Genomic DNA, 18,300 nt, shown 5'->3' with positions numbered 1-18,300 from the left:
ACTGGACATTTCAAAGTGTATTAAAATTCAATAAATCCAAAACAGAACTCAACATATTTTTTATCCATTTCATTCCTCTTTTAAATTTCCCTCTTTCTGCCAAGAGTTATGCAGGTTTGAATCATCATCTTGACTTTATTCTCTCTACCCCCATACAAATGATCCATTTTCAAGATCCTGTTGATTCCATCTTCAACAATATTTCTTTCATCTGCCCACCTCTCTCTCCACTCAACCAATCACAATTTTACTTCCGTCCTTCATTACCTCTTATCTGTACTGTTGAAATAGCCTCCTAACAAATCTTCTTGATTCAAGCTTCTTGACTCTTCTGTCCATCTTCAATACAGCTGCCAAGGTGATTTTTCTAAATTCTAGATCTAATAACTGGAAATAAATATAGAAGAATTTCACATATTTAATATATATTGTATTACTTGTTGTCTAGGGAAGGAGATGGAGGGAAAGGAGGGAAAAATTTTGGAACATGGTTTTGCAATGGTAAATGTTGAAAATTATCTGTGTTTATGTTTTAAAACTACAAAGCTTTAATAAAAAAATTTTAAAAAGAAAAAAATAAATAAATTCTAGATCTAAGCAAGTCACTCTCTTGCTCAGTAAGCTTAGTGGCTCCTTATTGTCTCTAAAACCATAGATGAACTACCATATATCATTTTTAAAACTTCATTCCCTTAACCTATTGTTACAGCTTCATCATAAGTTACTATCATTTATATATGCCAAATTGAACTTCTTAAACAATTTCCTCATTTCCCTAGCACTCACTTGGAATACATTCCCTCCTTGCTTCCAGCTCTTAGAATTTCTGGTTCCTTTGAAAATCATTACATTTTAATCTAGATGAAGTTTTTTCTAATTGTCCATGTATTATATTTACCTCCTATGCTTAATAAATTGCCCTGTGCTTAATAAATGCTAACTGATTGATAACTGTAATAAAAATGAAGTAACTGGAATGAGTAAAAATATGAATCAATGTAAGTGGAAAGAACAGCAAAAAATTAACTCTAATACTCTATAACTATAATAACCGTGCATGGCCCCAGAGAAAAGTTATGAAAAGTGAACTTTGCTCCTTTCTTTGCAGAGATAGGAGGCTATGTTATAAAAGAGAGGTATTAAACCTGCCACTCACAGCAACACTCCCTACTGGAACTAGACTACATTAAGATATAATTGGGAAATATTCAACAAAATAAAAATACAATAAAACATAAATAATGTTAATTTGTGATTTTCTAAATCAATATATGAGTCATAAGGATCTTTATGTGCAGTTTAAGGGCCCCTATTTCTGTTTGAGTTTGACAGCACTTTTATAGAATACTGCCTATGTTGTCAAATTCAGCAGTTGGTGAGGCAGTAGAAAAAGAATGTCTTTTTGCCTCAGTATCTTCATCTATAAAATGGAGATAATAATAGCACACATCTTATGGGGTTATTGAAAAGATCAAATGACATTTGTAAAAACAAAAATCAATTTATTACCCCAGTATCTGGTACATAATTGTTATTATTGTTGTTCGACCATTTTTGTTATAAGAGAAGTTTCTCCAAGGAGAACAGTAAAGCAATGAGGGATATAATCAGAAATGAATGTAATATGAAAACAAAATATATTAATAAAATTAGCATTTAAAACATAAGAAAATTCTATGAACAAGATACAAATGTCTCTTGTGATCTTAAAAAAAAAAACAAACTTCCATGTAGCAGTTATAAAGGACTGGAAAACAGTAGGAAGACCCAGACTAGCCTAGCATAACATAATTAGAAGTAGAATGGCTTTTTGCACCCTACAACTTAGGTAGACAGAATTCTAATGCTAAAGGACAAAATTCCAAATTGTGATAAAGTTCTTAGGAAGCAACTTTCATCAAACGTCAGTGGTTGCTCTTTGGAAAAAGTCTTAGAATTGGAAGTTTGAATCTCAGCTCCTCCATTTATTATGTGTGTAGTCTTGGGATTTAATTTCCTTCACTTTCAGTGCTCTCATCTATAAAATAGATGCCACATGAGGTTATTGAGGGAAGCATTTTATAAATGGTGAATTTTTATACAAGCACAAATTATAATAATTATAATATTAATTATTATTGTTATTGTTAAACAAATAAGTAGCACGGCATATCAAGATTTGAACTCAAAAATATCTGAGTTCAAACAGGCTCAGACACTAGCTATGTCATCCTGAGCAAGTGACTTAACCCCTATCTGCCTCAGTTTCCTCATCTGAAAAAATGGAATTAATGATGACAGCTTCCTCCACTGCAATTTTTGTGAAGATGAAATGAAATCATATTTGTAAAGGGTTTTGAAAGCTATCATTATTATTATTATTATATTGAGACTTGGAGCAAATTATCTAAGTCTTAATGTCCTCATCTGTAAAATGAGTATTAACATTTTATTTATTTAATATTTATATCATATTGTATTTTTTATTATATTTGTATTTATTTATACTTATAAGGATCCAACAAGATAATTTGTTTGGAAATACTTTATAAATTTAAAGTTTACTTTTTTAAGTAAACTATTATTACATTTATTATTTTGTATGCACAATAGTTAATCATTTGAAAGTTGTTCCAGTGGCAATAGTTATCCATCACTGTAGGAAACTAAAACATATTAAAAATCCTTTGGGGATATTGTTTCCAAATCCCTTAAAAAGACTGTTTAAAATGTTCTCTTGTGAAACAGTTTTAACTAGCTATTGTATTTCCTAAATATTGTAGATGGCTCATCTTTAAATAAAGTAAGAAATGTCAACTCCATAAGAGAAAGGCACACTGAAAGAATCCTCCATATGTCTGAAACTTGGGAACAGTGATTGACCTCATGCATAGGAAAGTAGCTAGCCAGGAATATGATATGTCATTTAAGATCTAGTATTTCATTTTGAAAGTTTCCTTAAATGTCATCTGGTGCAAACATCTAATTTTACACCTAAGAAAACTGAGGACAAAAGTAAAAATAACAATTCAATAATAAATAAAATAATCAAGAAACACTTATTAACATTTGCCATATACATTGTGCTACAGCACTGGGGATATAAAGAAAAAAGAAGAAGCAATTATTACCCTCAAGGAGCTTACATTTTAAAGGATAGGCAACATGGTAAATATTGGTACATATAAGATATAAACAAAGTAGCTACAAAGCAAGTGCACTTTGGTGTCATGATGGATAGAGCACTGGACCTGGAGTCAAGAAGATTGATCTTCTTGTCTTCACATCTGGACTCAAATACTTACTAGCTGTGTGACCCTGGACATGTTGCTTAACCAATGAAGTTTGCCTCAAGTTTCCTCATCTGTAAAATAAACTGGAGAAGGAAATGACTAAACCACTCCAGTAACTTTGACAAGAAAATCCCAAATGAAATGACTCAAGAGCAACAAAAGCAACGCTAGAAAGGAAAGCACAAGTAGCTAAAGATCTATCACAATAATTTCTCTATTTGTAAACTCCCCTCTCCAATCCACCTGCTGTCAAAGTAATTTTCCCAAAGTGTGGGTTTGACTGGTCATTAGCCTTTTGCATAAACTCCAGTGGCACCCTTTTGAGTAAAGAATCAGCTATTATTTAATCTTTATCTCATCCTCTTACTTTTTTTTGTAAATTTTAGAATATATATAATTGTTACTGGTTACACAGCATTATAAATTATCTATAAATAAATTTGTGCAGATGTACATATTTGAGCTGTGAGCTCAAACAAGTTCTTTTTACAGAGAAAGAAACGTGCATGATCAAAAAAGATTTGGAGATCACCATGTTAGATCATCAAACAATATAATGGAAAACCCTCAATGGACCCCCAAGGTTGGAACATTGGTCAAATTCTAATAGTGCTGGCAATGCTGGCAGGGGTAGAATATGCCTTCATATTAATGATATACGAGGCATCAAAAATTCCTCTGGTCAATAATTATCTCCCCTTGGTTTTTTCACTTGTGCCTGGAATGCCACTTTATAGTTTCATTCTTTTGGCTGAAAACTTTTTCCCTTCTTAAAATGAAAATAATCTCTATGAGTAGTAATCATTTACATCTTAATATAAATATATTTATAAAATCTATTTTAAAAAAGCAAATTCATCCTGGTTGTTTACTGTGTTGAATGTCTACCTCTTAGAATTCATAGATCCTCATCTCTCTTGAGCTCCTTAGTACATTTCAATATGTGTGACAGTCTTCATAATATCTCTACTATTAGTGCCCTAAGCTATGAAATTAATTTATACATATTTTGTATTACCTCATCTATGTACATATTATTTCCCTCTAGTAAAATATAAACTCTTTGAGAATAGGATTACTTCCTTTTTTATCTTTACATAACCTGTGACTTATTTTTGGTAGGCACTGAATAAATACTTACTGAAGAAATGTTTAATGAATCAAACGAAGGAAAAATGGTGCTTTGACTCAGAGATTCTACTCCTGGACATATAGCACAAAGATTTCAAAGCCAGGAAGAAAGATCACATATCTAACAAAATATTCATAATAATTCTCTCAAAAATATTCATAAAATACCAGATTATAATAATTTCTATATCAGTAATATATTTATTCATATTTGATTACTTATTGATTTATTAATGATTTATCTATTATAATTTATATAATAATTGATTATCATGTAATTAATGGTTTACTAATTATTAAAATTTAAATGAAATTATATATAATTATAATTTCCAGAACTGGAAATAAAGTAGTTACCCTCAGCTAGGGAATAGCTAAATCAATGGTGGTATATGAATGTAACTAAATAGTACTGTGCAAAAAGAAACAATGAATATGAATGAAAGTAAATATGAATAAATTCAAGAAATATAAAACTTATATGGACTACTTATATGAAGTAAACAGAATTGGAAATAATTTATGAGTATTGACTACAACATTGGAAATTGAAAGAACAAAACAAAAATAAAAAACCTAACATTGTGCCATTCTAATGATCAAGCACAACTTGAGAGAAGAGTTGAAAAAATGCACCTCCCTTCCTTCAGTGAAAATATGAGGGATTATGGATGTGAAACTTTCACATACTGTCAGACTCAGTTGTGTTGTTATTTGTGATCAACTGCTTTTTAAAAAATTCTTTGTTAAATGAATTGTTATTAGGGAAGTAAAATCTATATAAAGGAAGTTAATATAAAATTTAAATATATTTTTATTTAAACAACCCTGGATATGTGTGGAATAGGAATATATTGCAAAAAAAGGAGTTAAGTGGATAATTTTTACTTATTCCATAGGTTTGGATAATATTGGCCATGTTGATCATTAAATTTAGGATTTTTGAAGGTATCAGTGAACAAAATTTATCTGGTATATAGCATCAGGAAAACATTGTACCTGGAGCTCTGAACTTATAGACAGAGGGATAACAAGCATAAGGCTATCCACACCACAAGAATAATGATACATCACAGCATTGCTCCAAAGTGCTCCTATTCAGGACAGAATTAGAAAATTTGAATATAATCATATTACTTTCCTAAGCAAGAGAGTTAAAATATTTCACATGGTCCAAAGAGAAATCCAGATAAAGTGCTAACCTGAAATCCAAATTGTATCCTAGTATCTCAATCCTGCTATTTCCATCTTAATCCTTCAGTCATGAAAGGAATGATCACTGTTCTTTACCCTGACACTGTTCTTTCATGGGGCTACTCTCATTTACATAATTATTCACATTGAAAAAATAAAGTGGATGAAAAATATATTGCCCAGATTCCTCTCTCTTCTATATATCCACACATCCATACATATTCAAAACCTCCACTGTATAAGTCTTGCATATATTTTACCATAAATCCTTCAAAGATCATCTACTGAATATACTGAATATACTGAAGAGAAGCCTCTTTTTATGCCTTCAATACTTACTATCTATACTACCTATTGTTTTTCCTCCTGAGGCAGCCAGGTGGTATAGTAGACAAAGTACTGTGTCTGAAATCAGGAGAATCTAACTTCAAATCTGTTTATGTGATCCTGGGCAAGTGATTTAATGCTCAGGTTCCTCAATTGTTAGTTGGGGAGCAAAATAGTACCTATCTCCCCAGAGTTGTTGAAAGGTTCAAATGAGATAATATCTGTAACACATATAGCATCATGACTGGCACATAGTATAGGTGCTTTAAAATAGTTCCCCCATACACATCCTTACCCTATTTCTTCCTTCTTGCTGTATAACTGGCTCACCTCCCTTTATTGTATTTAGCCTTCATGATACCTTTTCCTTGCGTGTAAAGTGCCATAGGCCATATGGCACAGTCTATTTATACCCACAATGAGACTTTCATTTCTCCTTGAATTGTTGGTAATAATTTTTCTGAGGTCATTGTGTTCCATAATCCACAGATGTAAAATTGTAAAGTGGTTTTACAGCAGCAGGTTTTGCAGTCTGAAATCATCAAAAGCACTGGCAATTTGCTGAATACAATCCAGTCTGATTTGATCCTTTTATTTAGTTCCAGATCTAGCTAGAGCATTTGTCCTAGATTCTTCAATACAAGATTATACAGGGTACCCAAAAGCACACACACATAGTGTCATGTATGTGTGTGTGTGTGTGTGTGTGTGTGTGTGTACACCTACAAATTAACAGGGTTGTGTTGAAGTTAGCTTTTTCCAGCTTATAGGAGATGTTAAAATTTTCAACATGAGCATTTAAACATTATAAGTAGCCAAATTCTACAAATCAGGATTTGATTTATCATTTTGTTGATTATCTAAACTTAAGAAAGTGAAGGATAAATGTTAATAATGTATTATTATCTCATGTACATGGTTTTTTTTTTTCAGTCAGCTTGAAACATTTACTAGTAAACTCCTACACACACACACACACACACACACACACACACACACACACACACACACGGATATGTAGATATATGAAAGACATGTATTTTTCATCCACTTTTTTTTGTGTGAATAATTATAGGAGAATTTTTTGCAACTGCTAATAAATTGAAACACAAATGTTCCCAGCTCTTATTCAATAATCACCAAGTGAACTATAATATTATAAAGGGGAAAAAATGCATCCTGAAAATTTAAGTAAGACCAATCACATAGATCCTTAATCTGACTTAAAAAGTCAAATTAAATGAAATGACTTGTAAACAGCATGTTGTCATGCTGCATTCCACTGGCACAAACTTCAGTACAAAGACCATACATAAACCTCACATAACAAAACAAGAAAAAAACAGAACATATAGAGATTCATTTATATTGTGGGAAAGGGAGAGAATAAGTATTTATTAAGAGCCCACTATGTGCCAAACACCATGCTAAGATCATTACAAAATGTCATCATTTTATTGATAAAACTTTATTTACTAAGTTGTTGCTTTTATAGTTTGTATATGTCTATTTGTTTATTTTCAGTGTGGCATTCACTGATATTAGCAAGTATAGCAAAGTAAATACCATCACAGTAAAATTAATCATTTTTGGACATAATTTTATCTTAAGTCTACAGTGACAAAATATTATTTTCTAGGATGGATCATGTGAGGGGTAATTCATTTTAAAGTAACATGCTATAATTACATGCTACAAAAAGGGAGGGGTATTGAGGAAGAATCAGCACCTCTGGTATCCATCTTTACATAACTTTCACCTGTGGCTCCAAGAAGCTATAGCATGTGCAGTAGCCACACAACAGTAAAACTGTCTTGACATTGGTGCTAACACAGGTTGAGGATAATCAAGAAGCCTCAAACCAATTGGTGAATTGGGGGGGGAGTGTCTTCCCCAAGCACATGAAGACTTCCCCTGGTGGAATGGACAGATGAGAACAATATATTTCAGTAGCCATTCCAGCAGTGAGCCAGGAATTGTGGTGCACTTAGAGGTTGGTCAGGTAGCAAAAAGCATCGAAGATGCATCCTGAGATATCATCAGCTGCCCTGAGTTTTGTCTTGCCACTGGATTTCGATGACTCTGAAAGAGAGAATAAGAATGATTACTTTATGCCACTCTGCATAAATTTAATTCACAAGCAGTCAATATAAGGTCATTGGTTCTCTTCAAAAATGAAGGAAAAACAGCAGAAAAGATTGGAGGTGGGGAGGGAGTTGTTCAAATGATTGTATCATAGGATCATTGATTTAGAGCTAGAAGAGACCTCAGGTCTCTTCAATCTACCTCTTGTTTTACAGAGAAATTCAGACACAGATTAAATGACTTGTTCAAGATCAAATAGCTTGTATATATGTCTGAGGCAAGTTTCAAACCTGGTTTTTCTTTGACCCTGATTGAGCTTTTACTGGCCAACTACTAGCAGATTACAACTACAACTACAACAACAGGTTACAGCTTATTATATTATTGATACAATTGTTGGAATAGGCAGAAACATCAGACAGAAATGGCATTCAATAACATCTTGAAGAGAGCCAAGAGTGGCAGCCATGTCAATAATAAAGAAGCAATTTTGATACGATAGGAACGGAAAACCTGGTTTCAAATCCCATCTTCACTGATAGGAACCCTTCTGGGTTTTAGCTTCCTTATTTGAAAAAAGAATTCATTGGACTAGCACTTCCAGGTCTCAATCCTATGATTTTAACAGTTAAAACTATAAAGTTTGTCTACAACTGCTCTCAAGAACACCCCATTTCAAATTTGCTTTAAACATTTACTAGTGTAAAAAGCAAGTCACTAGGCTTTTTAGGCAAGTCATTAATCTTATTCCTGCCTCAATGTTCTCCTCTGCAAAATGGGAATAATAATAGCACCTATCTCCCAGGGTTGTGAAGAGTAAATAATTGTAAAGTGCTTAGCACACATCGGTGCATTATATCTTGCTGTTCAGTCATTTTCAGTCATGACTGACTCTTTATGATATTTTGGAGCAAAGATACTAGAATGGTTTGCTTTTTCCTTCTCCAGCTCAGTTTATAGATGAGAAAACTGAAGCAAAAAGGGGTAAATGATTTGCCCAGGATCACAAAGCTAATAAGTGTCTGAGGCCAGATTTGAACTCAGGAACATGAGTCTTCTTGACTCTAGGTCCAGCATTCTGTACACTGTGCACCTAAGTTATCCATTACATATTGTAAGTGCTATATAAATGTTAGTTATTATCATTACTATTATCGTTATTATTGTAAGGACAATAACAGAGGGAAAACATAGTTAAAAGAATCCAGCCAGTAAACCATATGGCTTGTCTAGGGCACAGATGTGGAAGGGAACAGGAACAGGTGGCAGTAAACAGTTGACCAGTTATTGGTTGAGGCAGATAAGAAGCAGAGGGAATAATAAAAGTCAGATTGGGTGAGGGTCAGGAAAAATTGTTGTTCTCAGTTCAAGTCAGGAAAGCAACGTTTAAGACAGTCAGAACAGAGGCCATATATCAGACACTGAAAAGGAATACCCTGGTCCTCTGGGTGGGAGATTCAAGTCCAACATTTAAAAAAAAATTTTGGAAGAGAAATTATCCTGTCTCTTAACAGTCACCTCAGATTTTTAATGTTCGCAGACTCCAGGTCATCCAATTGGTACCAAGCTCTCTGTAGAATTGTCTGATTATTAAAAAGATCTTGCCAGACCTCATTCCCTAGTGATCATTTTTATTTTCACCAAAGAGCTTTGGCTCCTCTCAGCAAAATGGGATACTGCATCTTTTGGCTTGTCTTTGAACTCTAAAAAGAGTTCTTTGTTACTGGTTAGGTTATGTCAAAAAAAAAATAAGCTCTAATAGTCACAAATTTTCTTTTTTTTTTTCAAAATGCCTTATTTGTGGCTGCTATGACTCTTCTCCATTATGTTAGTTTGTTTGGTATTTGATATTTGTAAAACTAGGCAATCAATCAAGGAGAATTTTTATTAAGCACTTACTATGTGCCAGGTTCTATGCTAGGTATTAGGTCCATAGAGATAAAAGTGAAACAATCTCAATATTCCATAACCTTACATTTTGCCAGGAGAAAAATTATGTGCACAAATGTGTATATGTATGTCTGTGTTGGAAAATCAGATAGAGACAGAGAGAGTAAGAGAGAGGGAAAAAAAAAGAGGGAGAGAGAGAGTGAGAGAAAGAGAGGGAGAGAGAGAAAGAGAGGAAAAGAGGGAGAGAGACAAATAGAGAGCCAGACAGAGACAGACAGAGACAGACAGAGAGAGACAGAGAAAGGGGGGTAGGGAAAGGGGGAGAGAGAGACAGAGACAGAAAGAGGTATATAGAGAGACAGATAGAAGGAGGGAAGGAGAAAGGAAAGAAGGGAGGGGAAAAGACAGAGAAAGAAAGAGGAAGGAATAGAGAGAGAAAAAAGTTAAGTTGCTTTTCAGTCATGTCTCACTCTTCATGACTCTATATAGAGTTTTCTTAGCAAAGCCATTCCCTTTTCCAGCTTATTTTACAAATTAGGAATGGAGACAAGCAGGATTAGGTGTTTTGGTCCTATAGCAAGTAAGTGTCTAAGACTGGATTTGAATTCACAAAGAGGAATCTTCTTGACTTCAAGCTTAGCACTCTATCCAGTGTGATACCTCACTGCCCCATCTTGTGTAGAAAGATAGATAGATTGCAATCTATGTTTATATATACATATACGTTTCCTGTTGGATCATCACTGTCAGGGCACTGGATCCAAAGACCATCCCCAGAGAGGAGGAATCATCTATTAATAAAGAAAAGTCTCTTAATCTGTCTCATGGACATACAATTTAGTGCATATATATGTTTGTATAATGTGTGTTTAGATACACACATACATTCATATGATGTCCCAGAAGTTTTACAGTGTTAAAGGTTGTATATACAAATCCAGTGTCCTGACAGTGATGATCCAACAGGAAAGCATAATACAGTGATTATAAGATAGGACTGAAGAAGAAATATTCTGATGAAAGTTACTGGAGTTTAGCTGAAAAGAAGAGTTGAGGTTAGTATCCAGAACTATATTGAACACTATGGTCAATGAATGAATGGAACACAAGTCTTTGGAAATTTTATAGGGTATACAGTATGAGCCTGGGTGATATAGTGAATAGAGTTCTGCAATTGGAATCAGGACAACTTGAGTCTGAGAATTCCAATTCTAAGTGAAAAAAATGAAAAACATTTACTAATGGAATCCTCCTTCAGATGTTGACCACGGTGTGACTTCTGAACAAATTACATAACCTTTCATCTTCAGTTTCCTTATCTTTAAAATGGAAATAAAAATAGTATCTGACTTATAGGATTCCAGTGAGAAGCAAGTGAAACAACATAAATCAAGGGCTTTGCAAACTTTAAAGCACTATGTAAATGTTAGCTACTCTCAATTATGTATTGGTTACATCCAGAAACAGCTTATTTAGATCAGACAAATGGTGACAGATTTACCATTTGTAAAATGGTAAATTTTACCATTAGTATCTCATTAGTATTAGTAACTCATTATTAAGAGATAAAAGGTGTTGAGAATCAGAAGGAAGTTGAATTAGAGTTTGGGTGTGGGTATAAGCATGCTCAAATGTGTATTTTTAAATGGCAGTGTCCAGAAAGAATATTCAACTCTAACTCAGGAAACTTAATTTCTAGAATTAATTCTCATGCTAAAGAGCTATGTGTGTGAGTATATCCCCTTTCAGCTTTCAATCTCTCTTTAAAATAATGGGGCTGATCACTATGTAAACTCCACAATGTATTCCATTTCATCAATTCTGTAACACCCTGCACTTTGGAAATAACCACATAAGATTTTAAAATTTAACAAGTAATAATAATGCATTTGGAGGTCCTTCCTCTGCTTGAAATGAACCTTGACCAAAGTGCAACCTTAATAAGGTAGTAAAAGTTGAGCACTTTTTAGAGCACTTAGTACTTTCCATAACATCTTCCATTCTTTTATTTCATTTGGTTTTAATTTAATTATATGACTTCACAACAAGAAGTCTGACTTTTATCATGTCACTTTTAAAAATTGTTTTTAATTAATTTTATTAAATATTTCCCCATTATATTTAAACAAATTTTTAATATTCATTTTTTTGAAATCTGAAGTTCCAAATTCTCTTGCTCTCTTTTTTTCCCTTGAGATAGCAAATAAAATGCCAATTATACATGTGAAGTCATGCAAAATACATTTCCATGTTGTAAAAGAAAATATATACATACACATACAAACCCCAAGAAAAATACAGTTTTAAAAGTATTCTTCAATTTGTACTCAGTATCCATCAATTCTCTCTCTAGAGGTAGATAGAATTTTTCATCTTAGGTCCTTTGGAAATGTCTTGGATGGTTTTCTTGTTCAAAGCAACTAAGTCAGCGTTGACCATCCTTATAATATTGCTGTGATTATGTACAATGTTCTTCTTCTGTTTACTTCACTTTGCATCAATTCATATAAATCTTCCCTGTTTTTTTCTGAAATCATCTTATTTGTCATTTTTTTATAGAACAGCAGAGTTCCAGCAAAATCATTACACTACAAAACTTGTTCAGCCATTCCCCAATTGATGGGTATTCCCTTAATTTCCCATTCTTTGTCACTAGAAAAAGAGCTGTTGTAGATATTTTTGTACAAATAGATGTTTCCCCCCCTTTTTTTTGGTATATCTATCTAATAATGGTATCAGATCAAAAGGTATGCATAGTTTAATGACTCTTTAAAATAGTTCCAAATTGCTCTTCAGAATGCTCTTCACAACTCCACAACTGTGCATAAGTGTTCCTAATTTTTTTCACATACTCTCCAGCAGATCATTTTCTTTTTCTGTCATGTTTACCAATTGATAGGTACACTTGTCAATTGCTTTCTGTTTGGTTCTCATCTATAGTTCTTCAAAACCAGTTTTAGCAATGCTGATGAAACATCACTTTACATTTAATTTAAATATAAGGAAATTAAAATAAGAAAAAGAATGAAGTAATCTGAGGTCATTTCAATGTGATATTCCACACTTTTAGATTAACTTTATGATATAAGGAGGAAAATGTCCTTCAAGCAAGGAAAAAAAAAACATTCATCCATCTACATTATTCTTTGATAATGATAAGTCAACTGGAATCAATCTTTCTGATTTAGTCAAGTTAACACTTCATCACTAAATTGCTGCTTTTTGGGGGAACTTTCCACCAATGAAGAAGAAATTAGAGCAATAATAAGGAGTTACTTTGTCCACCTTTATGCCAATAAGTGAAATGATGACTACCTCCAAAAATATAGGCTTCCCAGATTAACAGAGGAGGAAGTAAATTGCTTAAATAGTCCTATTTCATTAGGCATGGACCCACACTTAACACCGTATACCAAGATAAGATCAAAATGGATCCATGATTTAGGCATAAAGAAGGAGATTATAAATAAATTAGAGGAACATAGGATAGTTTATCTCTCAGACTTGTAGAGGAGGAAGAAATTGACTTATTAACAAGATTAGAAGGGAAGCAACAAACTAGGAAAACATCTTCACAGTTAAAGGTTCTGATAAAGGCCTCATTTCCAAAATATATAGAGAATTGACTTTAATTTATAAAAAATCAAGCCATTTTCCAATTGATAAATGGTCAAAGGATATGAACAGACAATTTTCAGATGATGAAATTAAAATTATTTCCACTCACATTAAAGTGTTCCAAATCATTATTGATCAGAGAAATGCAAATTAAGACAACTCTGAGATACCACTACACACCTGTCAGATTGACTAAAATGACAGGAAAAAATAATGATGAATGTTGGAGGAGATGCTGGAAAACTGGGACACTGATGCATTGTTGGTGGAGTTGTGAATGAATCCAACCATTCTGGAGAGCAATCTGGAATTATGCCCCAAAAGTTATCAAACAGTGCATACCCTTTGATCCAGGAGTGCTACTGCTGGGTTTATACCTCAAAGAGATACTAAAGAAGGGAAAGGGACCTGTATGTGCCAAACTATTTGTGGCAGCCCTGTTAGTAGTGGCTAGAAAATGGAAAATGAATGTATGCCCATCAATTGGAGCATGGTTGAGTCAATTGTGGAATGTTATGGAATATTATTGTTCTGTAAGAAATGACCAGCAAGAAGAATACAGAGAAGCTTGGAGAGACTTACATGAACTGATACTAAGTGAAATGAGCAGAACCAGGAGATCGTTATATACTTCAACAACGATACTGTATGAAGATGTATTCTGATGGAAGTGGATTTCTTTGACAAAGAGATCTAAATCCATTTCAATTAATCAATGATGGACAGAAGCAGCTACATCCAAAGAAAGAACACTGGGAAATGAATGCAAACTGTTTGCATATTTGTTTCTCTTCCTGGGTTATTTTTACCTTCTGAATCCAATTCTCCCTGTGCAACAAGAGAACTGTTTGGTTCTGCACACATATATTGTATCTAGGATATACTGTGGCATATTTAACATGTATAGGACTGCTTGCCATCTGGGGGAGGGGGTGGAAGGAGGGAGGAGAAAAATCAGAACAGAAGTGAGTGCAAGGGATAATGTTGTAAAAAATTACCCTGGCATGGGTTCTGTCAATAAAAAGTTATTTTAAAAAAATACTCCCATTTCAGAAAAAGAAATAGAACAAGCTATTAATCAACTCCCTAAGAAAAAATCCCCAGGACCAGATGGATTTATATGTGAATTCTACCAAACATTTAAAGAACAATTAGCCCCAATGCTATATAAGCTATTTTAAAAAATGGGGAATGAAGGGGTCCAACCAAATTCCTTTTATGACACAGACATGGTACTGATACCTAAACCAGGTAGGTTGAAAACAGAGAAAGAAAACAGATTATAGACCAATCTTCCTAATGAATATTGATGCTAAAATCTTAAATAAAATATTAGCAAAAAGATTACAGAAAATCATCCCCAGGATAATACACTATGACCAAGTAGGATTTATACCAGAAATGCAGGACTGCTTCAATATTAGGAAAACTATTAACATAATTGACTATATCAATAACCATATTAACAAAAACCCTGTGATCATCTCAATAGATGCAGAAAAAGCATTTGATAAAATCCAACATCCATTCCTAATAAAAACACTTGAGAGTATAGGAATAAATAGACTTTTCCTTAAAATAGTCAGGAGCATATATTTAAAACCATCAGTAAGCATCATATACAATGGGGAAAAACTGGAACCTTTCCCAGTAAGATCAGGAGTGAAGCAAAGTTGCCCACTATCACCATTACTATTCAATATTGTATTAGAAATGCTAGCCTGGGCAATAAGAGTTGAGAAAGAGATTAAAGGAATTAGAGTAGGTAATGAAGAAACCAAACTATCACTCTTTGAAGATGATATGATGGTATACTTAGAGAACCCCAAAGATTCTACTAAAAAGCTATTGGAAATAATTCATAATTTTAGCAAAGTAGCAGGATACAAAATAAATCCCCATAAATCCTCAGAATTTTTATACACCACCAACAAAATCTAAGAGCAAGAGATACAAAGAGAAATTCCATTCAAAATAACTGTTGATAGCATAAAATATTTGGGAATCTACCTACCAAAGGAAAGTCAGGAATTATATGAGCAAAATTACAAAAAAGTTTCCACACAAATAAAGTCAGACTTAAATAATTGGAAAAATATTAAGTGCTCTTGGATAGGCCGAGCGAATGTAATAAAGATGACAATGCTCCCTAAATTAATCTATTTATTTAGTACTATACCAATCAGACTCCCAGGAAAATATTTTAATGATCTAGAAAAAATAACAACAAAATTCATATGGAAGAACAAAAGGTCTAGAATCTCAAGGGAATTAATGAAAAAAAAATTAAAAATGAAGCTGGCCTAAACCTGATCTAAAACTATATTATAAAGCAGCAGTCACCAAAACTATTTGGTACTGGCTAAGAAATAGATTAGTTGATCATTGGAATAGGTTAGGTTTACAAGACAAAATAGTTAACTATAGCAATTTAGTGTTTGACAAACCCAAAAATCCTAACTTTTAGGATAAGAATTCATTATTTGACAAAAACTGCTGGGAAAACTGGAAATTAGTATGGCAGAAATTAGTCATGGACCAACACTTAACACCATATACCAAGATAAGATCAAAATGGGTCCATGATTTAGGCATAAAGAATGAGATTATAAATAAATTAGAGGAACATAGGATAGTTTACCTCTCAGACTTGTGGAGGAGGAAGAAATTTGTGACCAAAGAAGAACTAGAAATCATTATTGATCACAAAATAGAAAATTTTGATATCAAATTAAAAAGCCTTTGTATAAACAAAACTAATGCAAATAAAATTAGAAGGAAAGCAACAAACTGGGAAAATATCTTCACAGTTAAAGGTTCTGATAAAGGCCTCATTTCCAAAATATATAGAGAATTGACTTTAATTTATAAAAAATCAAGCCATTCTCCAATTGATAAATCGTCAAAGGATATGAACAGACAATTTTCAGATGATGAAATTGAAACTATTGCCACCCATATGAAAGAGTGTTCCAAATCACTATTGATCAGAGAAATGCAAATTAAGACAACTCTGAGATACCACTACACACCTGTCAGATTGGCTAAGATGACAGGAAAAAATAATGATGAATGTTGGAGGGAATGCGGGGAAAACTGGGACACTGATGCATTATTGTGGAGTTGTGAACAAATCCAACCATTCTGGAAAGCAATTTGGAATTATGCACCAAAAGTTATCAAACTGTGCATACCCTTTGATCCAGCAGTGTTTCTATTGGACTTATATCCCAAAGAAATACTAAAGAAAGGAAAGGGACCTGTATGTGCCAAAATGTTTGTGGCAGCTCTGCTCATAGTGTCTAGAAACTGAAAAATGAATGGATGCCCATCAATTGGAGATGGGTAAATTATGATATATCAATGTTAAGGAATATTATTGTTCTGTAAAAAATGACCAGCAGGATGAATACAGAGAGGCTTGGAGAGGTTTAAATGAACTGATGCTAAGTGAAATGAACAGAACCAGGAGATCATTATATACTTCAACAATGATATTGTATGAGGATGTATTCTGATGGAAGTGGATTTCTTTGACAAAGAGAAGATCTAACTCAGTTTCAATTGATAAATGATGGATAGAAGCAGCTACACCCAAAGAAAGAACATTGGGAAATGAATGTAAATTGTTTGCATTTTTGTTTCTCTTCCCGGGTTGTATTTACCTTCTGAATCCAATTCTTCCTGTGCAACAAGAGAACTGTTTGGTTCTGCACACATATATTGTATCTAGGATATACTGTGACATATTTAACATGTATAGGACTGCTTGCCATTTGGGGGAGGGGGTGGAAGGAGGGAAGGGAAAAGTCAGAACAGAATTGAGTGCAAGGGATAATGTTGTAAAAAGTTAGCCAGGCATGGGATCTGTCAATAAAAAGTTATAATTATTTTTTAAAATTACTACTTTTCACTTAGAAATAATGTTATTTTAAAGCATTACCAAAATTCCTCAGGGCATAGCACTGATTACATTTCATAGTAAGAAATGGACTTTGCATGAGTACAGAGAACTCCCAAATAAGGAAATTCCCTTCACCAACACAAGTCAGCATCTTTTCTTCAACCTATCATCTTAAATAGTTTACTATAGCATTGAGAGGTGTCTTGACTACTCTGTGACTTTACCCAGGATCAATCAGCTGTATATATTAGAATCAAGTCTTCCTGGTTCTGAGTCCACCATGCTACCACTTTAAAGAATTTAACATTCTTTTTTTTTTCTCAGTCTCAAAGGGAAAATTGCAAAATTGCAAAAACCTGCAATATTTCCAAAGCAGAGTGAAAGGTTTAATATTTAAATTCAAAGACGGAAGGAATTCTGAAGGTGTTTTGACTTGGTATTTCTCCACTATGGTGTAGTATAATTTGTACTGAAAGTTAAGGGTATCAGGAAACTGAAAATGAGAGCTTCAATTATAGCTCCTTGAGAGCAAGAATTATTTTATTTTTGTCTTCATAAAATACTTGTTGATCAACTTTTATTTAATTTCAAATTCACAGAATCTGTCACAATAAGTGCATATGCTAATAACAAGCATCATAGAATTATAAAATCAGAAAATGAAAGAATTAGGAGTGACTTTGATGGACCAATTAGAATTTGAAGTTCTTGAGGACAGGGACTATTTTGGGCTTTCTTTGTAGTCCCCAGTGATCAGTGAAGAACAGGACACATAGTAAGGCTTAATAAATGTTAATGTGTAGGTATCTTATGGAAGCTCAATGTTATAGATAGAATGTAGTCTTCATTCAGCCAGTGCTAGATTCAGGACCTATATTG

This window comes from Antechinus flavipes, chromosome 3, assembly GCF_016432865.1.
Source record: "Antechinus flavipes isolate AdamAnt ecotype Samford, QLD, Australia chromosome 3, AdamAnt_v2, whole genome shotgun sequence".
NCBI classification, from domain to species: Eukaryota; Metazoa; Chordata; class Mammalia; order Dasyuromorphia; family Dasyuridae; genus Antechinus; species Antechinus flavipes.
This window is presented reverse-complemented; position numbering follows the sequence as displayed.